This window comes from Pleurodeles waltl, chromosome 9 (genome assembly GCF_031143425.1).
Source record: "Pleurodeles waltl isolate 20211129_DDA chromosome 9, aPleWal1.hap1.20221129, whole genome shotgun sequence".
NCBI classification, from domain to species: domain Eukaryota; kingdom Metazoa; phylum Chordata; class Amphibia; order Caudata; family Salamandridae; genus Pleurodeles; species Pleurodeles waltl.
In genome coordinates this window covers 1021065504-1021083060 of record NC_090448.1, presented here as the reverse complement: position 1 = coordinate 1021083060, position 17557 = coordinate 1021065504, and positions in this window count along the sequence as shown.

Genomic DNA, 17557 nt, shown 5'->3' with positions numbered 1-17557 from the left:
CTCTGATGGTTCTTTTTCCATCTGTGTGAAGTTGGAAATTCAAGTGTTCCATTATTGGTGGTGGGTCATCAGGGGAAGTCGTGAGGTGGATGGTATTCCAGTATCATGATTCATTACATATCCTTTGCTAGTTCCACCCTGTTCCACTCTATGCATGCAGTATTCATAAAGATTTGGGTGACCTAGCTCCTGTCAAGGGAATTTAATCTTGCAAGTTAAGAGAAAATGGAGGGTCTACCAAGTCTCTCTGAAAAGTTTTTCATTTAACGGAGCCAGGGAATAGTGTGCCCATGGTCACAGGTAAGGCAATCCTCTATTATTTCTGTATTGAAAATTGTATGCTCGTTTCACCATAAAGAGAACCACAATAACAGGGGAGAAATTCTAGCCTCAACTTCTCATGAATTGCAAACTGGGAGCTGCTCATGGGGAGGCCCACAATATGCCACCATGCAAGGTTTTCTTCCGCCTCTACAGTACTTACAGTACAATACCCTGATATTCCTTTCTTGAACATCAATATTGGGATATATTTTTGCTTTTAAATTTCCATAAGTGGGATAATTGTTTTTTCCCCATGTTGGTGGCCCAATTAAATAAAAAACTTGCAGACTGTGCAAAACTCTGTTTCCTGGCTGAGAGACAAGCAACCCATGGGCTGTTAGAATCAAATCTTACCCTCAAATATTGCAAGTGAGAGGTCATCTCAGAGCGTTTAACTTTACCTGTATAGCGACAGGACTTCAGGTACTTTCGGAAACAATCCATTGTGAAACGTTTGCTAAAGTTAGTATCTTAGTTTAAACTCTCCATAAATAGCACAAAGGTGCAAGTAACCTCTTTGGGCCACATGTAGAAAAATCCTGTTTTGCAACTCGCAAACTGTGAGTCTTAGCGACTCGCAATTTGTGAGTCACAAAACCGGATTTACAACAGTGTACTTTACACTGTTTGCGATTCCCAATGGGGATCGCAAATTACCTACCTCATGAATATTCATGAGGTAGGTCACAATTTGCGACCCCATTGGGAAAGGCTGCCCTCACAGGGATGGTGGCCTCCTGGAGACAGCAGACCACCATGTCTGTGACTGCTTTCAAATAAAGCAGCTTTTTTTTTTAAATGCAGCCCATTTTCCTTAAAGGAAAACCAGATGCATTTCAAAAACAAAAATGAAAAGTTTTCTTTTCATTTTTTCAGAGTAGGCAGTGGTCGATGGGACCACTGCCTGCTCTGAAAAAAATATTTTTGCTGCCATTCACACAGGGGAAGGGGTCCCATGGGGACCCGTTCCTGTTTGCAAATGGGTTAGCACTAGTTTGAAACTGGTGCTAACTACGATATTTTTGTGACCGCATTCACGGTCACAAAACAATGCTACATCATGCTGCGACTCGCATTAGGAAGGGAACGCCCCTTCCTAATTGCAACTCGCAAACCTATTTTGCGATTTGGTAAATAGATTACCGAATCGCAAAATAGGCTCTCTACATACCAAAATGTTTTTTTTCCTGACGCAAACGGTCTGATTCTGCGAATCTGGCCATTTGGAACAGGAAAAATGGTATGTACATGCGCCCCTGCACCACTGGGTGTTCTGGACATTATAACTGTGTCATCTGCATATAGCTGTACAGGTACAGGCCTGTTATTAACAACTGACATGAGCTGGCCCACCTCCAACAAGCCTGCAACAAGACATAGTAAAAGCAAACTTGGGGCTAAAACACATTGTTGTCACACCCCAGGCACCATTCTAAAAGAGTCTGCACATTCCCCTTTTTCCCCACAGCATACTGAGGCTTAGAGATCAAATTGCAGAGCTTACAAGCAGTCCAATAGTCCTTCTCGTATGTCCAGGTCATATAGGATCTCCCACAATTTGGACCTGTTAACACTGTTGAATGCACAGAAAAGGTACATGGATGCCATGTAAATTGAGTTATGTTTGGCAGCTGTTTATTTGGTTATAAGGAGGTATACGTTCAAGCACAGTTCACGCGTCCCTACGCCAATCCTAAAACCATATTGGCCTTCTGTAGATATGTTATGCTCTGAGGACCATAGCAGAACCCTCTCAGGAACTACTCTTTCAATAATTTTAAATGCTGAGTTAAGTGAGGCTTTGGGTCGATATAATAATGGATTTCTACGACAACCTTTTATTGAAGGCTGGTGTGATTATCATGGTGTGCTGAGATTTGGGGAGTCCTGTCTTATGTGTAGCATTCACTAATACCGTTGGTGGTTGCTAACGGGACCTCAAGAAGGTTATAATTGCTAAATATACTTTTGGTAAATTAAAGCCTCTAAAATGAGGATGCCCGGCTTCTTTGAGGGAAAAATATAATCAATACTCGTGCTGAAGCCCCTACCAAATAAAGTTGGGATGGGAGAGGATGGGGATCCTACAATATTGATAAGGTTACTTAAGTCACATGAAAACAAGACGTTATACAAATGGTTAGCCCGTGAGTCCCCATTATGAAAATTGTTTTTACATGGTTCTTTGAAAAAAGGGATAGTGCAGTTGATAATCTTCTAGTTCCAAACTTTGAGCTGAAACCCCCTCATAAAAGTATGCTAAAAGATTGGCTTGAAGTGAGGTAGGTGTTGCTAAGCTCAATGATAAACTCAAATAATGCATTAACGTTTTGGTTATCTCTAACAGTAAAATATTCATTATAGAAACTAATTAAGACAAAATGTAAATTATCTGACGAATGAACGTTAAACGCCTGCAACAGTTCACTACTAAAAATTGTGGTTGATATAGAGTATTGTAAGGGTAAATTTAAAACAAGTTTTTAAGCCAGTTCTCACCCTCTCCCGGGGGCGAAGAAATTGCAGGTTTAATTAAACAGTTAAAACCATCCAAAAAGTACAAGTGATGTAGCAGAAGCTTTTGTGCTCTCCCTAATTTCACAGAGATCATCCATATGTGACATTCTATGCATTATGTTAATGAAAGTACTAAGGGACATATTTATACTTTTTGACGCAAAACTGCGCTAACGCAGTTTTGCGTCAAAATAATTAGCGCCGTCTAACGCCATTTTGAAGCGCCGTGCGGGCGTCAAATTTATACTTTGACGTACGGCGGCGCAACCAACAGGTGGGAGTCATTATTTTGTGACGCACACAGCGGCGTTCCGTCGTGAAGGAAACCAATGTAAAGGCGACGCACATCACTGTGGGTCGATTTACGACAGCGCAATCCGGAAATCGCTGTTTGTTTTCACGGTATTGCGTTAAATTTTTGCACGAAAACTGCCCTTCAGCAGAGGAGAGCCAAAATGGATCCCAGAGGCCACTACAGACCCCAGGAGGATGACAGCAGACCAGGAACCAGCCAGGAGGATCCATACAGGAACCATGAAATGTTCAGAAAAAAAAGAAAGTGTCGCTTCAGTGAAGAGGAGCAGGAAATCCTGGTGAAAGAGGTGACGGAACACCAGCACCAACTTTTCATCTCGTCTAAATTGCCACTCAGTAGGAGAGAGGCCATATGGAAACAAATAGTGGACAAGATCAACAGTGTGGCTGAAGAACGCCGCACAGTCACTGAGTGTAAGAAACGCTGGCATGACTGCAAACGTAGGACAAAAGAGAAAATGGCCAGGAACAGGAAGGCAGCAATGCAGACTGGAGGGGGGAGTCCAGCACAACAGGAGGCCCTGGACCACATGGAGGAGATGGTTTCAGCCATCATCCCGGAGGAGATCGTCACAGGGATTCAAGGACAGGACAGCGCAGACTACCACGACACAACGCACATGCAGGGTAAGTCGCATGGGGAATTGAATTGCAATAATGTAGACTGTAACAGGGGGGGAAATACCTACTACACAATGCATGTAAGTCTGCACATATATGAACTGGCATGGGTAAAGGGGCACAGCAGGGGGGCATGCCCAGCACAGACTGAAGCTGGGGCACTACAAAATACAGCAACAACAACAGTCCCATGGGGACATCCTGTAATGACAACAATAGAGCCAAGGGAAAGCAGCGAAAGGTGGGAAGGCAACTACCTCAAACTCACATCCAGGCACTTGTTTTGTAAAATCTATCCCACATCAACTAGGTCCCTATCAGTAATCCAGTAGCCAAAACAACAACTGCAATGTAACTGCCACAACAGCTTACAATAACACCTCTCATCTCTCTGCAGCTACAGTACCAAATGGCAGGAACCTCCCCATGGAATATACATACCCAAATTAGGGGGTGAGGATGACATCCGCAACAATTCATAGAAATAAGACAAAGGCACCAGTACACTCAAATGCCGAATGTCCATACCTGACACATACATAAGCCAAAGTAAACAGCAATTGGAGCCACACAGCACTAACGACACACACATGCTGCATACGTCAGGGTCCCTCACGTGCCTGGCTAACAAGGCTACATCACTAATGTCATACTGCTCAGACAACACCTGAGGAGGGGACACAGGCAACTGGTCACTGAAACACACCTGCAAAGTCTGACAACCAAATAGGACCTACATACGATAAACAGGCCAATCCAATTAAACACACATGACCCAACATCATCTTCAAACATCAACAATGTTTACATCCATACCACATCCTAACATTAACATGCATAGGTAATGCCACGTAACATGTACAGTTCATGCAATGTGAATAAAAAGTGTATGGGGCAGGTCCTGAGAGGCAAGTGTGCTGGCAGGGCAGTCACAACACCCACAGTCAGTCAAAGTGTATTGTGGCAAGTGTAACGTATACATTGCGCATTAGCCTCAGGCTGTAGGCCTTTGTGCACCTTACCCTGAATGTACTTTTACTCATTTGCTCACATCTAAGAGCCTCAGAGCACTTTGCACTAAATGCTTCTCATTGGCCTTCCTATCAGTTAATATAGCAAATAGCCAGTCCTAGGGTGTTGTAAATAAGTCAAAGCACACTGTTTTGCCTACTTCTGCACTGGAGTTTGCCAGAACATATTCACTCTGTGCCCCAGTCAAGGATACAGTCTGGTACATTGCTGATAGATGTGGTAGGGGTTAAGATTTGGCATTCCTGCGTAGGGAAACTTTGTCATCACAATTACATATGACTTATAAAATCACTTCCTTGTCCCAAGACACGCAAGAGGGAGTTTCCAAACAGAGAAACACAACTAGATGCTGCCTGCCTTGCTGCTGATGCACAACCAGATCACAGGCCATTCCTCTGATATGAGGGATGATGTCTCCCCAGTGATTCCGACAGGCAAGCTCAAAACGTAACATGCTGTGCTATACATAGAACAAGCAGAGGGAGAGTAGAAACTGTTAGGCACCATGATAGCTGTGTACTAATGTATTACTCTCCTGCAGACTATTTCAATTCTAACAGTGTGTATTGTTTGGGTTATTGTGGCTCACACCTAAATATCAACAAGTCAGTTGTACAATGAAACCTCATATTAAACAAATACTGTCTTTGTCATTTGTGTATGGGAACATACCAGAAAAGAGACAATTGCGTAGGATCTGAGTGACCACGACTTCCCTGAAAAGTTTCAAAGATGTCATGCGCTCGGATGTCTAAACATTCCTTTGCTGTGGGAGACCAGAGGCACGGCTAGTTAGTCTGAGCAAAAAGAAATATCAGGGTGACTGAGTTATTTACAAGTGGGTCAGACTTAGTCCCCCACACCATTAGCTATCCTGCTGCCTAGAAAGCCAGTAATCACATGTAGGATAATGCGAGCCCACCCAACAAAATGTCCCTCCATACCAATAGTAAAACACCGAGGGAGGAGTAGGACAAAAACACGCCTATTCCTAAATAATTACAAAGCAACACCTAGAGGCGATCAGGCAGACATGTCTGATAGCTCCATATCATACATGTGACACACAGGTGGGCCATAGGCCTACAACAATGCCCTATGACGGACAGCAGATACCAAGACAAACACAGAGCACAAAGTTAAGGCATCCAAAGGCTTGTATCTTAGTGCAAAATTGTCACAACACAGACACACTAATTGTACCCTGTTTCATTGCAGAGGAACACGGATCTCCTGCCGATATGCCTGTCCCTGAGTTCCCTGAAGACATGGATGACGAGCCCATAAACATCCCACAGGAGACCATTCAAATGGTCCTTGAAAGCCTCCAAACCCCACCTTCAGTCACAAGGAGGAGCACAGAAGAAGCAGCCACCACAGGAGAACCACCCGCCACCCCAATTGTAAGACCTGCCAGCTCCAACACAGCTGAGGACTCTGACGACACTGGCACCAGCTTCGAAAGAACCGTCGTTGGGGTACAGCGGGAGCTGGCCAAGGAGGTGCGGGTGGGGATGCAAACTATGGTCGCCAGCCTTGAGGGGGTGCGTTTGTGCATGATGTCTACTGCTGATCAGGCAGCTGCTATGCAAGCCCGAACATCGCTCTTGCAGGAACTTTTAAAAACACAGAAGGAAATCTGCACAGCTGTCATCCAGTTGACACAACAACTACAACTGCAAGCCAGTCAACGTGTGCACGAATGCAACATAGAACCCCTCAGGGCAGACCTGGCTGCCTACCATCGTGATGTGGCTGCCATTCTGAAAAACCAGCAGGCCCTCCTTGCTGCTGTACTGCCCTTCATAACTCCACAGGGAGCAGCCCCCGGGATGTCTGCCTCCATGTCTTCTAACACTGAGGTGTGTGTTGCCCCTTCACAACCAACAACAACAAGGACACACCAGGCAACACACACATCAGAAGAAGAAGACATGGAACAGATAACATTCACACTGAAGAGTACCCGGAAGCCCTAGTCCCTGCACCATGGCCTACTCTGACCAAGGTCCTACGTTTTGTCAAAGGCCAGTCTCACTACAACTACACTCAATGACTGTTTGGCAATCCACTGTATGACTTGTCCCCATTGCCAGTGAATGTCTCTCTCCTACTATTTGCCAATTCCAGTCCCTCTGCACTGTCTGTGACATCACCCCAGCATGTCATGAGCGTCATCCACACCCCTTCTGTAGGATCACCATGTAAGAATGCACCAGAACGGACTCAGCAAATATGGTGAATGGACAATTTGCACTACAACACCTATAAATAAATAGCACTTGCACACCTATTGTGTCTCTGTGTCATTTCACACTTCAACTGTGCAGTACCTAACTCCAAAGTGGCTGTGTGGCAACCATGTCGATTCTCTATACTACTGTCCTGATTTCATGTATACTGAAACATCTGTGCAGTGGCCAGGATTGCATCATAGCCTTACCATACTGAGTAAAATCACTGATGAAGGAACTAAGCACACACAATCATGCTGTGTTGGACAGAATGATGCACCATCTTTCGCTATTCCAGAGAACAAATGGTGGCTGAGAAATGTAGGCACCATGCAATACTTAAATAAGAATTAATGCCGCATAATGTAAGGAATCATGAACAAATTACACTGCATCAATCACCCTTACGGAGTATGCTTCCATGAAGGAAAGTCATGCTGAATCAGTACACACATGATGTAGGTCAGCAATGAAAGCAACAATACAAGAGTGTGAACAACTCCTCATCTACAAAGATCTCCCTGAACTTCACACTGCTGTCCGACCTATCAATTTACCCACATTAACAAGTCTGGAAGCACTCTTTGTGAAGTAGGATACATACCAAAACAAAACCTTGGTGATCAATGCACACTAGCAATGGTGGGTCGCCCAAATGGTGGTTACTTAACAAGTTAGCACACGGGTAGCTGGGATGTTAAACCTCCATTTCCTGGGGATGGTGAGCATAGGACACAAATGTCATACTAAAACATTCTGCTACACTGATGTCAAGGCCATGATAAAGTAGCACCTAGCGCATCATGTAAAGGGTTAACTATATATTTATTTCAATCGAGTAATACAAGAGGCAACTAAGGGAAAGGTAAACCTACACTAATCTAACCTGACTACTAATAACCCACAACTGTCCCTAACTAACCTAAGCTAAACTTACTCTACACATGTAACGAAACGATCTAAACATCAACCCCCCACCCACCATTATGAGACAGGACACATGCAGGACAACACTAACTAACCTACACACATACTATACTATCCTAAACAAACATATATTTTTTTGGAATTTTCTGGTTTTTATTTGTAATTTCTTTTTTTTAAACATGAATCCCAACATTGCCATCCACCCACCCACCCACCCACCCAAAAAAATAAGATAGAAAGAATAAGGACCCCCCACCCTCTTCCCTAACACTAACTAAGCTAATTACCTATACTTATCCTAATACTAATCCCCAAAACCCAACTAACAGTCGAAAATAGGAAAGAGGTGAGAGGGGAGGGGTAAAAGTTCAAGAGGGCAAACGTGCTACAGGTTTGCCCTCCGTAGTGTGCGCCTGATGGAGCGGACCCTCTTTTTGATGTAACTCATGTCCTCACTCAGGTTGTCCACCTTTTTGACTAACTTGTCCAATTTTCTGGTCAATGCCAGGAAGGCAGCTGGGTCCACAGGAGGGTCTGTGCTGGTTTGCGTGCCGGCGGAGGTAGATGTTGTGGCAGGAGTTGTTTGGCCACGGGACAGTCCTGCTACCACCACACGGCTGGGTCCAGGTCTGGAGGAAGATGCAGGGTCCATTGCTGCAGACGTTGCTGGGTCCACTTGGACAGACCTGGTGGATGTGCTGTTGGTGGTTGTTGGTGGCAATGTCGGGGGAGCCTGTGGTGTGGCCCACCACGCCCCGGAGGCCCGATCAGATTGGTACTTGCGGCCCATCCTCCGATACCCACACTGCACCTGCAGGATGTGCCTGTATCTCATGGCACGGTGCTCAAAATGGTTGCGATCTGCGGCACTCATGTTTGCAGCTGTGAAGAGAAAAGGCAAATATTTACCTTTGGATTTGCATTGGGTGGAATAGCACAATGGGTTATTTGTACATTACTAGAAATGTATTCGTTGCAGCAATTGTCACAACATAGTTCACGGAAGGGCTCAGAGGAAGTACATGTGAAGCATGCGTACATAAGGGCATATCACACCTAGCATATCCATGTCTCTACATGATGGATGACATCACCCTAAACTACTCATCCAAATCATACCTAAGGCATTTGACATCATGGCAGCACCTCTTCCGCATACTGACTTCACTACATATGTCACTCTATGTGATAACAATCACACTCCTCACTCAATGCCATTTGGAATTAGTTGTGTGCTAAGATTGAACCCATGGGCCATAACCAAATGTCTACACTAGGGGCCAGATGTAGGAAGTTGGAAAATGCGACTATTAATTTGCAATGCAGAACGGTGTCTCTGACACCGTCTGCGAGTCGCTATGGGGTCGGTAAGACCCACCTCATTAACATCAATAATGTGGGTCCCAAGTTGCACCACCTTCGCGACTATGGGCACTCACGGGGATGGAGGCCTGCTGGGAACAGCAGACCTCCATGGCCGTGACTGCTTTTAAATAAAGCAGGATATTTTTCCCCAAGTGTAGGCCATTTACCTGAAAGGAAAATGAGCTGCACTTAGAAATAAATTACAACAACTTCAATCTTGGATAATTTCACGTCAGTTTGTGGTCCCTTGGACCACTGGCTGTTTTGTACAGGATTATTTAGGTCCACTCACAAAGGTGAAGGGTTACAATGGGGACCCCTTCCAGTTAGCAAGTGGGTTACCATCCACTTCAAGTGGATGATAACTGCGACTCACTTTGCAACCACGTACTCGGTTGCAAATGGAATTGCATACCACTGTGAGTTGCAAATAGGTCTGGAAAAGCCCTTCATATTTTGGATTTGGAAAAGCATTTTGCAAATATGTTCATAATCACCAAATACATTTCGGAATAGGAAACAGACGTTTGCAACTCACAAACAGAAATTTATTACATTTGCAACTTGTAAACAGTTTGCAACATCTGGCCCTAGGTACTAACTCAAGTCACAAAAGGTGTCAAGTATGTGTAACATACTGGTTGCTACAGTCCTAGGTACCCTGTTTCACATTAACATCCCAGTCTTTGAGGGTGGTGTGGGAAGAACAACCAACAATCCCATGTTCAATGCACACCCAGGAGTGTATAGAAAGTTCAACAAGTATGTTCCTTCACACACAACACCTATGAATGGGTAGCAACACGTTGGAGTCAGCCAAACATTGTCACATCCAAGGTCCACACATGTCAAAATGAGATGACTTAGGCCAACGTGACATACTATCAGTGAGGCATGTTTTACAACACACACAGAGGAGGTAGAACACCCATTCTCATGATTCGACAGAACACCTAGGCCATTGCACTCAAGTCACACACACTTCTAGTTCACCTTTTGGAAGTACATGCCCCCGGAAGATCCAACCTACAGTGTACACAGTCCATCCTCAACTAGGAAGAAGCACTTGTCATCAAAGCCATGTGCCTAAGCTATATGGGAGACTGTCAGTCTGATATGCAGACTCAGTTCATGCCAAGTCCCCGACCAAGTCTTACATTGACCAGTGTATTCCAAATGAGTCATCCCATTCCCCATTGCGGCCCAACTGGAATGACCTACAGCCCCTCAATCTGAGAGATGGCTAGGTATTGCTTTACAGAAACATAAGTCCTATTTGATATCACACTAAAACAACAATGCCAATGAACGGCCAGCGCATCAAATCATGAATTCTCTTGAACACACAGTAGTCCATCATGCTTCATTACCAAACAATGAATATAGCACTCAGGCGACACTCACTGTAGGTATCGGGGTCCTCAAAATGTGCCACCTCTCCCACAGTGTACGGAGCTGGTCCACCTGTAAAGCATGAAAGGAAGAATATACTCAGACTGGGTGAACTGACAAATAATTTCAGTTACAATGACACAGTGTGAATATGACATGGTAATGATACACTTTCCCACATGCTCATACTGCATGGATGACTTTGTATTCAACATTAACATTGGATGAGTCTCCTGCTACAGTTACACACCCTACTACACACATGCAGTGGCCAGGACAGTCAGGTGTCGTCCAAGTTAACCCTCCATTAGTATGCCCCTACAATAATGTTATCCATACATCTCAGCATGTGCATCCCAGAGAGACATCCCAAAACTGGTTCAATGAGGACTGCATGACCACTCACAATCAAACAGGCTAGGTGGACATGTTCAACACACAGCAACCACACACACATGTGACATATCTGTGGACAACATATCTAACTTCATGTGACGTGAAGGCACCACACATGTATAGCATCATCATGGGTTTCAAATTTTCTGTCTAGCTATGGCGTCTACATATGTAGGTATGTTGTTTCTACATGACTTACTCACTGGCCATTATGACCTGTAGAGTACAATTAGAGCCGTTAACGTGTTGCTTGTCTGACACAAATGCAACACTACATTACATACAGCTACAGGCATCTGGTATGTGTAGAAAAAATGAGCCATCTGACTGCTAGCATTGGTCTTCATACACATTGTGCAACAAATACACATTAGGGCACATATGTATACCTTTGTAGCGCAGCATTTGCATCATGTTGTCACGCAGAGAGGGGGCAAACTTGCAAAATACAGATATATGTTGTAAGTTGCTGCTGTTTTTGCGTGAAAATGTGGTTAAAAAATGGGGATATATGTGTATAAACATGGGCCTAGGTTTCCATAGCATTACACACAGTCAGCTACTTACCTAGCAGATTGGGTAACAATCATCACATGTTCCCACACAGATTTCTATTATTCCCATGTAATTGATTTGTACTCACCAACATGGCCATCAATCCTGATTCCCAGGTGGTCCAGCAGGTCCTGTTCCCTGGTTATCAGATCTGCCCAGCGGTGCTTCAATTGATGGACATTGCGCATGCTCCCGTAGACCCGGACCAGGTGATGGCGCACCTTCTCCCACCGGATTTTCCTTGCCTCCGTGTGATACCCCTGTATCACACGGCCCCCAGCCTCCAGCATCAGTGGGAGGAAATGGCAAACTAGCCATATGAATCCCCCCAATTCATCCTCACCCATCCTGGACAGGCGAGGCCTACCTGACATATTGACAGCAAGAGTAATTTACAAATGAAATAAGAAGGTAAAAGTGGGAAATGGGGAAAGGTAGAGGTGTGAAGGAAAATGAAAAAGGAGAAGAATAGCCCAACTAACCCCAAAAACTATGCTACCCACAACAGACTCCCACAGACAATACAAACAAAAACAGGAATAGACAAAACTAGACTAAACAGACTGAGACAATGTTATGCAACAAGAATAGATTCACAAAAAGACAAAATACAAGGTACACAGGACACAAAAGCAGTAAAACACAGGACAACACCTTTCACACAACCACACAGTCTAGATAAATCTGAGACTGCAAAGTGAAAGTGAAAGTTAACTCCCAGTACAGATTTTGTAAACAGGATATCCTATTACATCACTTCCTTGAGAAAATGGCCGCCGTTGTAATTTTCCCGGTATGCGTCATATTTTCACGCATACACAATTGTGCGTCATTTTTTTTAACGCATAACATTGCACATGATGCCGAGTCATAAAATATGATATGAATATTAATAATTTTTTAATGTACATGAGATGACCAACATATTGTCCATGTTGCGTCAATTTTACCACGTATACATCATGGGCGTCATTTTTTTCCACGTACAGTAGTGCACATGATGCTGAGTCAAAAAATATGATATGAATATTAATAATTTTTTAATGTACATGAGATGACCAACATATTGTCCATGTTGCGTCAATTTTACCACGCATACATCATGGGCGTCATTTTTTTCCACGTACAGTAGTGCACATGATGCTGAGTCAAAAAATATGATATGAATATTAATACTTTTTTAATGTACATGAGATGACCAACATATTGTCCATGTTGCATCAATTTTGCCACGCATACATCATGGGCGTCATATTTTTTCCACGTACAAGAGTGCACATGATGCTGAGTCAAAAAAATATATGATGTAAATTATACTTTCATGGCTAAATATGTGAAACTTTTGGATACAGTTATATTTGACTCTGCATTCTGTGCACTCATGTACGTGAACAAATTATGACGCCCATGCTGTATGCGTAGAATTTTGACCAATTTTTTTTAATATGTCTTCATGTTTTTAACTTGGGGAAGGTGATTTGTCATGGTCAAACGGTGCTATGTGATACACATTTGGGGTTGGATAAGACACATGTCCGTTGTTGTATGTATAGAAGGCATTCACACTGTAATGTTTAGGATACAGTAAATAATGTATTGACCATATTTGTCAACATATTTTGGGTAATTGCTGATGGCTATTTTGAAATGATGGATGGGATACCATGATGTATTCCTTCTCCAAAATGTGTCCACAATTATGATGGTGATGCTTCTATCTGTAGTCCTAACAGGGAGTGCAATAGTCACTTACAGTTTTTATGGGGCTAACCATGGCCCATTATGATTTTGTGTTTCTGATTTGTGTCGGACTTTTGACATGTAGCCCACACATGTGCCTTATGCATGTGTTTAGTTCACAAGTACAAGATTCTTGTATGTTTGGGGGGCGGTAGAGGTGGACTTAGGCCCCCAGCACCCTAGGATTTGACCATCCAGAATAGCTACTGTATCCATGTGTTTTTTTTATTATCTTATGGCAAACCTGCAGCAGCAGGCTAATGTAAGGCCATATGGTATGAATGACTGTTGACCATTCATTCATCTCATTAGCCCATTTGCCGTTTGCAGTAATGATGATTTGGAGCAAACTTGCATACCATTTTCCAATGACTATGTTTGCAAGACTCTCAGCGTTCCTGATGTGCTGATGAACATTATTTAGTTGTTGTCTGTGTCCCTTTCTGCATTAACTGGTTTAGTGGCATGTTACATTCTTCCTGCTAGGTTCAAACTGGGACACAACTTTGATGGTCTACTTTCAGATATTAGGTTGATTGTATGACATATGTGTACATGTGTGTTGGAATGTGGATCCACTATCACCTGTCTGGGTGTATGTTGTCACTGTGACTTCATGGTCTCCTCCTGAGTTTGTGGCAGCTAATGTTGTTACAATTGTGTATTGCTCATATCACACACTTGAGAGAAGCCATTGATGACATGGTCACGTACACATGGATGGTCCCACCCTGTCTCTGAACACGTGTGATGTGACTTTCAAATGATCTAAATTTTTGGGCTGGGTGAGAGACTGTCTCAGGTGTTTGGATCCGGCATGTGTAATTGCCACATTTGGACTCCTGTTGGCCTTTGTGTATGTTAATGTATCATGTCACATCCTACCCTCTGTGCATACATTTGTGATGTTAATTTTGGTTGTCATGATTGCTATAGCATTATTGCTCAATGAGACGACATTCTTCTTCAGCAATATCAAACTAAAGATGGTCAGAAATGCATAGGCCAAAGCATGATGTGGTGTTTGTTATCTGTGTTTATTTACAAGTGTGGAATACAAGTTATTATGATACATTAAGAAAAAACATTATTGACAAGCTGTTGGCGCCTACGCACTCCTGCTGCCGTGTTAGGTTGTTCCCCCTCCTGTTGCAGGCCAGCATCCTCCTCTTCGTCATCCTGAGGCATGTCTGGGTCCAGTTCAAGGAGGGGAATATTCCTTTTTACACATATATTGTGCAATATGGCACAAGTGAGTATGATCTTACAGACCATCTCTGGGGAATAGAGTAGGCTACCGCCAGTGATGTCAAGGCAGCGGAACCTTGACTTTAGGATCCCAAAGGTCCGCTCCACAATGCTGCGTGTCCTCTTGTGGGCGTCATTGTATGCCCGCTCAGCAGCAGTATTTGGGTTCCCAAATGGTGTCATTATCCAAGGCTGGATGCCATACCCCTGATCAGCTGAAAGAGAAACACAGAATGGGATCAATTAGATGTAGGAGGCACTGTTGTACGGATCTTTGATGGTAGTAGTTGTCTTGTGTTGTCTGTGACTCTTTTGTGTACTAATGTGACGACCTATGGTTGTTGGTGAAAACTTTTGCATTGAGTTTTTTTCCTTGGCTGAGCAAGTGTTTGTTGGCTAACTGTTTGTCAGCAGTATGTATTGGTTTTTCCAGTACAGTGTGCCCTCCCTAGCATTGTGACTTGTGATACAGGTGTCCGTGTGTCCTCACTGGGGGTGTGATGATAGTTCCATGCAGAGTTGAAACATGAAAGTGTATTTGAAACGTTCATATGAACATACCCAGGCCATCCCATACCTTTAAACTTATGCATTGTATTAGTGTACAGGTTATTGTGAGACTTCCAATTTGCAAGGTGACATTTGGGCAACCACAGTCATTAATGTCTTCACATTAAGCTGTAGAGTAAATTCCAATGTGTGACAGGTTCAATGGTGACTTCTGAAACATGGCTAGTGATGTGAGTACCTCGGTGTGTTCCTGGCTAGGTGTTGCTATTGTGGTGTATGTGTTGTTTGTCCTAGAGGGTTTCTGTGCAGTGTGTATATGAGTTTGGTTTTTGTCCTTACCAACAAGTAGTCCATTGCCATATCGTCCATCCTGGAAGTGTTGGTTGATGGTGCTGTGACGGAAGATGAATGCGTCATGTACACTCCCAGGATATTTAGCCACAATGTTGCTGATCAGTCCTTGGTGATCGACTATGGCCTGCACGTTGATTGAATGTGTGTGCTTCCTGTTGCGGTAGAGGTGTTCTGTTGCCGCAGGTGGCACAAGGCGTACGTGTGTGCAGTCGATTGCACCAAGGACATGCGGGAAGCCACTGATGGCGTAGAACCCCTGTTTAGTTTCCTGCTGCTTCTGCAGTGTGTTTGGGAAGCAGATGTGGCGGGGTGTCAGGCGAATGATGGCATCCAGTACTTTAGGCAGGAATGCGGAGAATGATGGTTGTGATATTCCACCAACCAGGGCACCAGTTGTCTGAAACGAGCCACTTGCCAGCAGGTGAAGTACGGCAAGCAGCTTTGTTTCTGTTGGGATAGTGCGGGGAGTCACTAAAGTGGGGGCCAACTGCTGTTCAATATTTCTCAGCAGCTGCTGAATGGCCTGCCAGTTCAACCGGTACCTCTGGATGATGTCCCGTTCCCTGAGGCCATGCAGGGTTGTTCTTGGGCGGAATATCCTCTCCTGCCTTCTGCGCTGTCTTTGGGGTCCCTGCTGTTGTTGTTGTAGCTGCTGTTGTTGCTGCAGGGCTCTGCGTCTACGTGCACGCTGAATAAAAAGCACCTCCATGTCTCCCTGTTGCTGCTCTGCTGCTCTGTTGTTTGTTCTGTGTGTTCTGATTAAGTACAGGTGTGTTTGCCCCATTTTAACGCCTGCCCTGACCCAGGCGTTAAAATTTCACGTTATTCGTGCTTTGCGTCATTTTTTTGCGCCGCCTACGTCCCGGGAGTCATTTTTGCCCGGAAGCATAAATACGACGCACCGCTGTGTGCGTCGTTTTTTGGACGGGAACGCCTACCCTGCATGTCATTAACGCAGGGCGGGGTGCCGCTTCCAGAAACTGACGCACATAGCGCCATCTACCTTTCGCGCCGGCTCGGGCGTCAGGGTTTAAATATGGGGCAACGTTTGCGCTGAATGTGCGTCAAAATTTTTGACGCACATTCGGCGCAAACGGAGTATAAATATGCCCCTAATAGTTTAATTGCAGAGTGAGGCACTGGGAAGCCATTTTTAAATGTGCATTTTATTAGACTAATGTTAGGGACCTAGGTGGTATTGAAGTTGAATTAAATGTTTGGAGGATTAAACTGATATTATGTTACAATTGTGACTCTAAACTAATAGTCTGTATTGAAACGATATTGAATTTTAAATGATTAATGTTTTAAATACGTGTGCAAACATAGAGAAATGTAGGTTCACGTTACACTGACTGAAATGCATTATCAGGCTAATTTTGTTTAAAGTTAATTTAACATGAGTGCTAATGAAGAATTTTTAATGCTGAATTTAAAGCATATTAAAATGCGTTTATTTGAATGTATTAATGTGCTGTATTAGTGCACTTGTATTGACCTAAGTGAGGCCTACAACGCCCTGTATTTCATGACTGTACAGAAAATGTTGTCATTCTTTTAACTTGAACTTCCTTTCATACCTCGTTCCCATGAGAAAACTAGTTTTGTAACAGGCCTCTATGTTTTACAGATAGAGAGTTATAAGTATTAAACCTTGGGTGTGGAACATCCTGGACTGTGGACTAGAAATTTAAACATTTGTTTTAATCTCATGTGGAGCTACATGGATGGAATGCTGTTCTCATGACAGACCTGTGACAAGATGAGGTGGTTATTACTTGGAGTCATGTGATCAATTTTTAGTGGATGATGACCCTTCAAGGTCAAATGAACTGTTTCCCCTGACAAATCAGATTGTTGGATGAACTTTAATATTTTGATGACCAATTGGACATTAGTCACAGTCAGAATTCCGGATTCCTGAAGATGAGAAGCTGAGCACCTTGGAGAGGTATGTTCCACTCTGCCTTTGCCCCTTTGAAAATCCTTGCTGAGACCTAAAGGTTTTCTTCCTAACCCTTACAGAA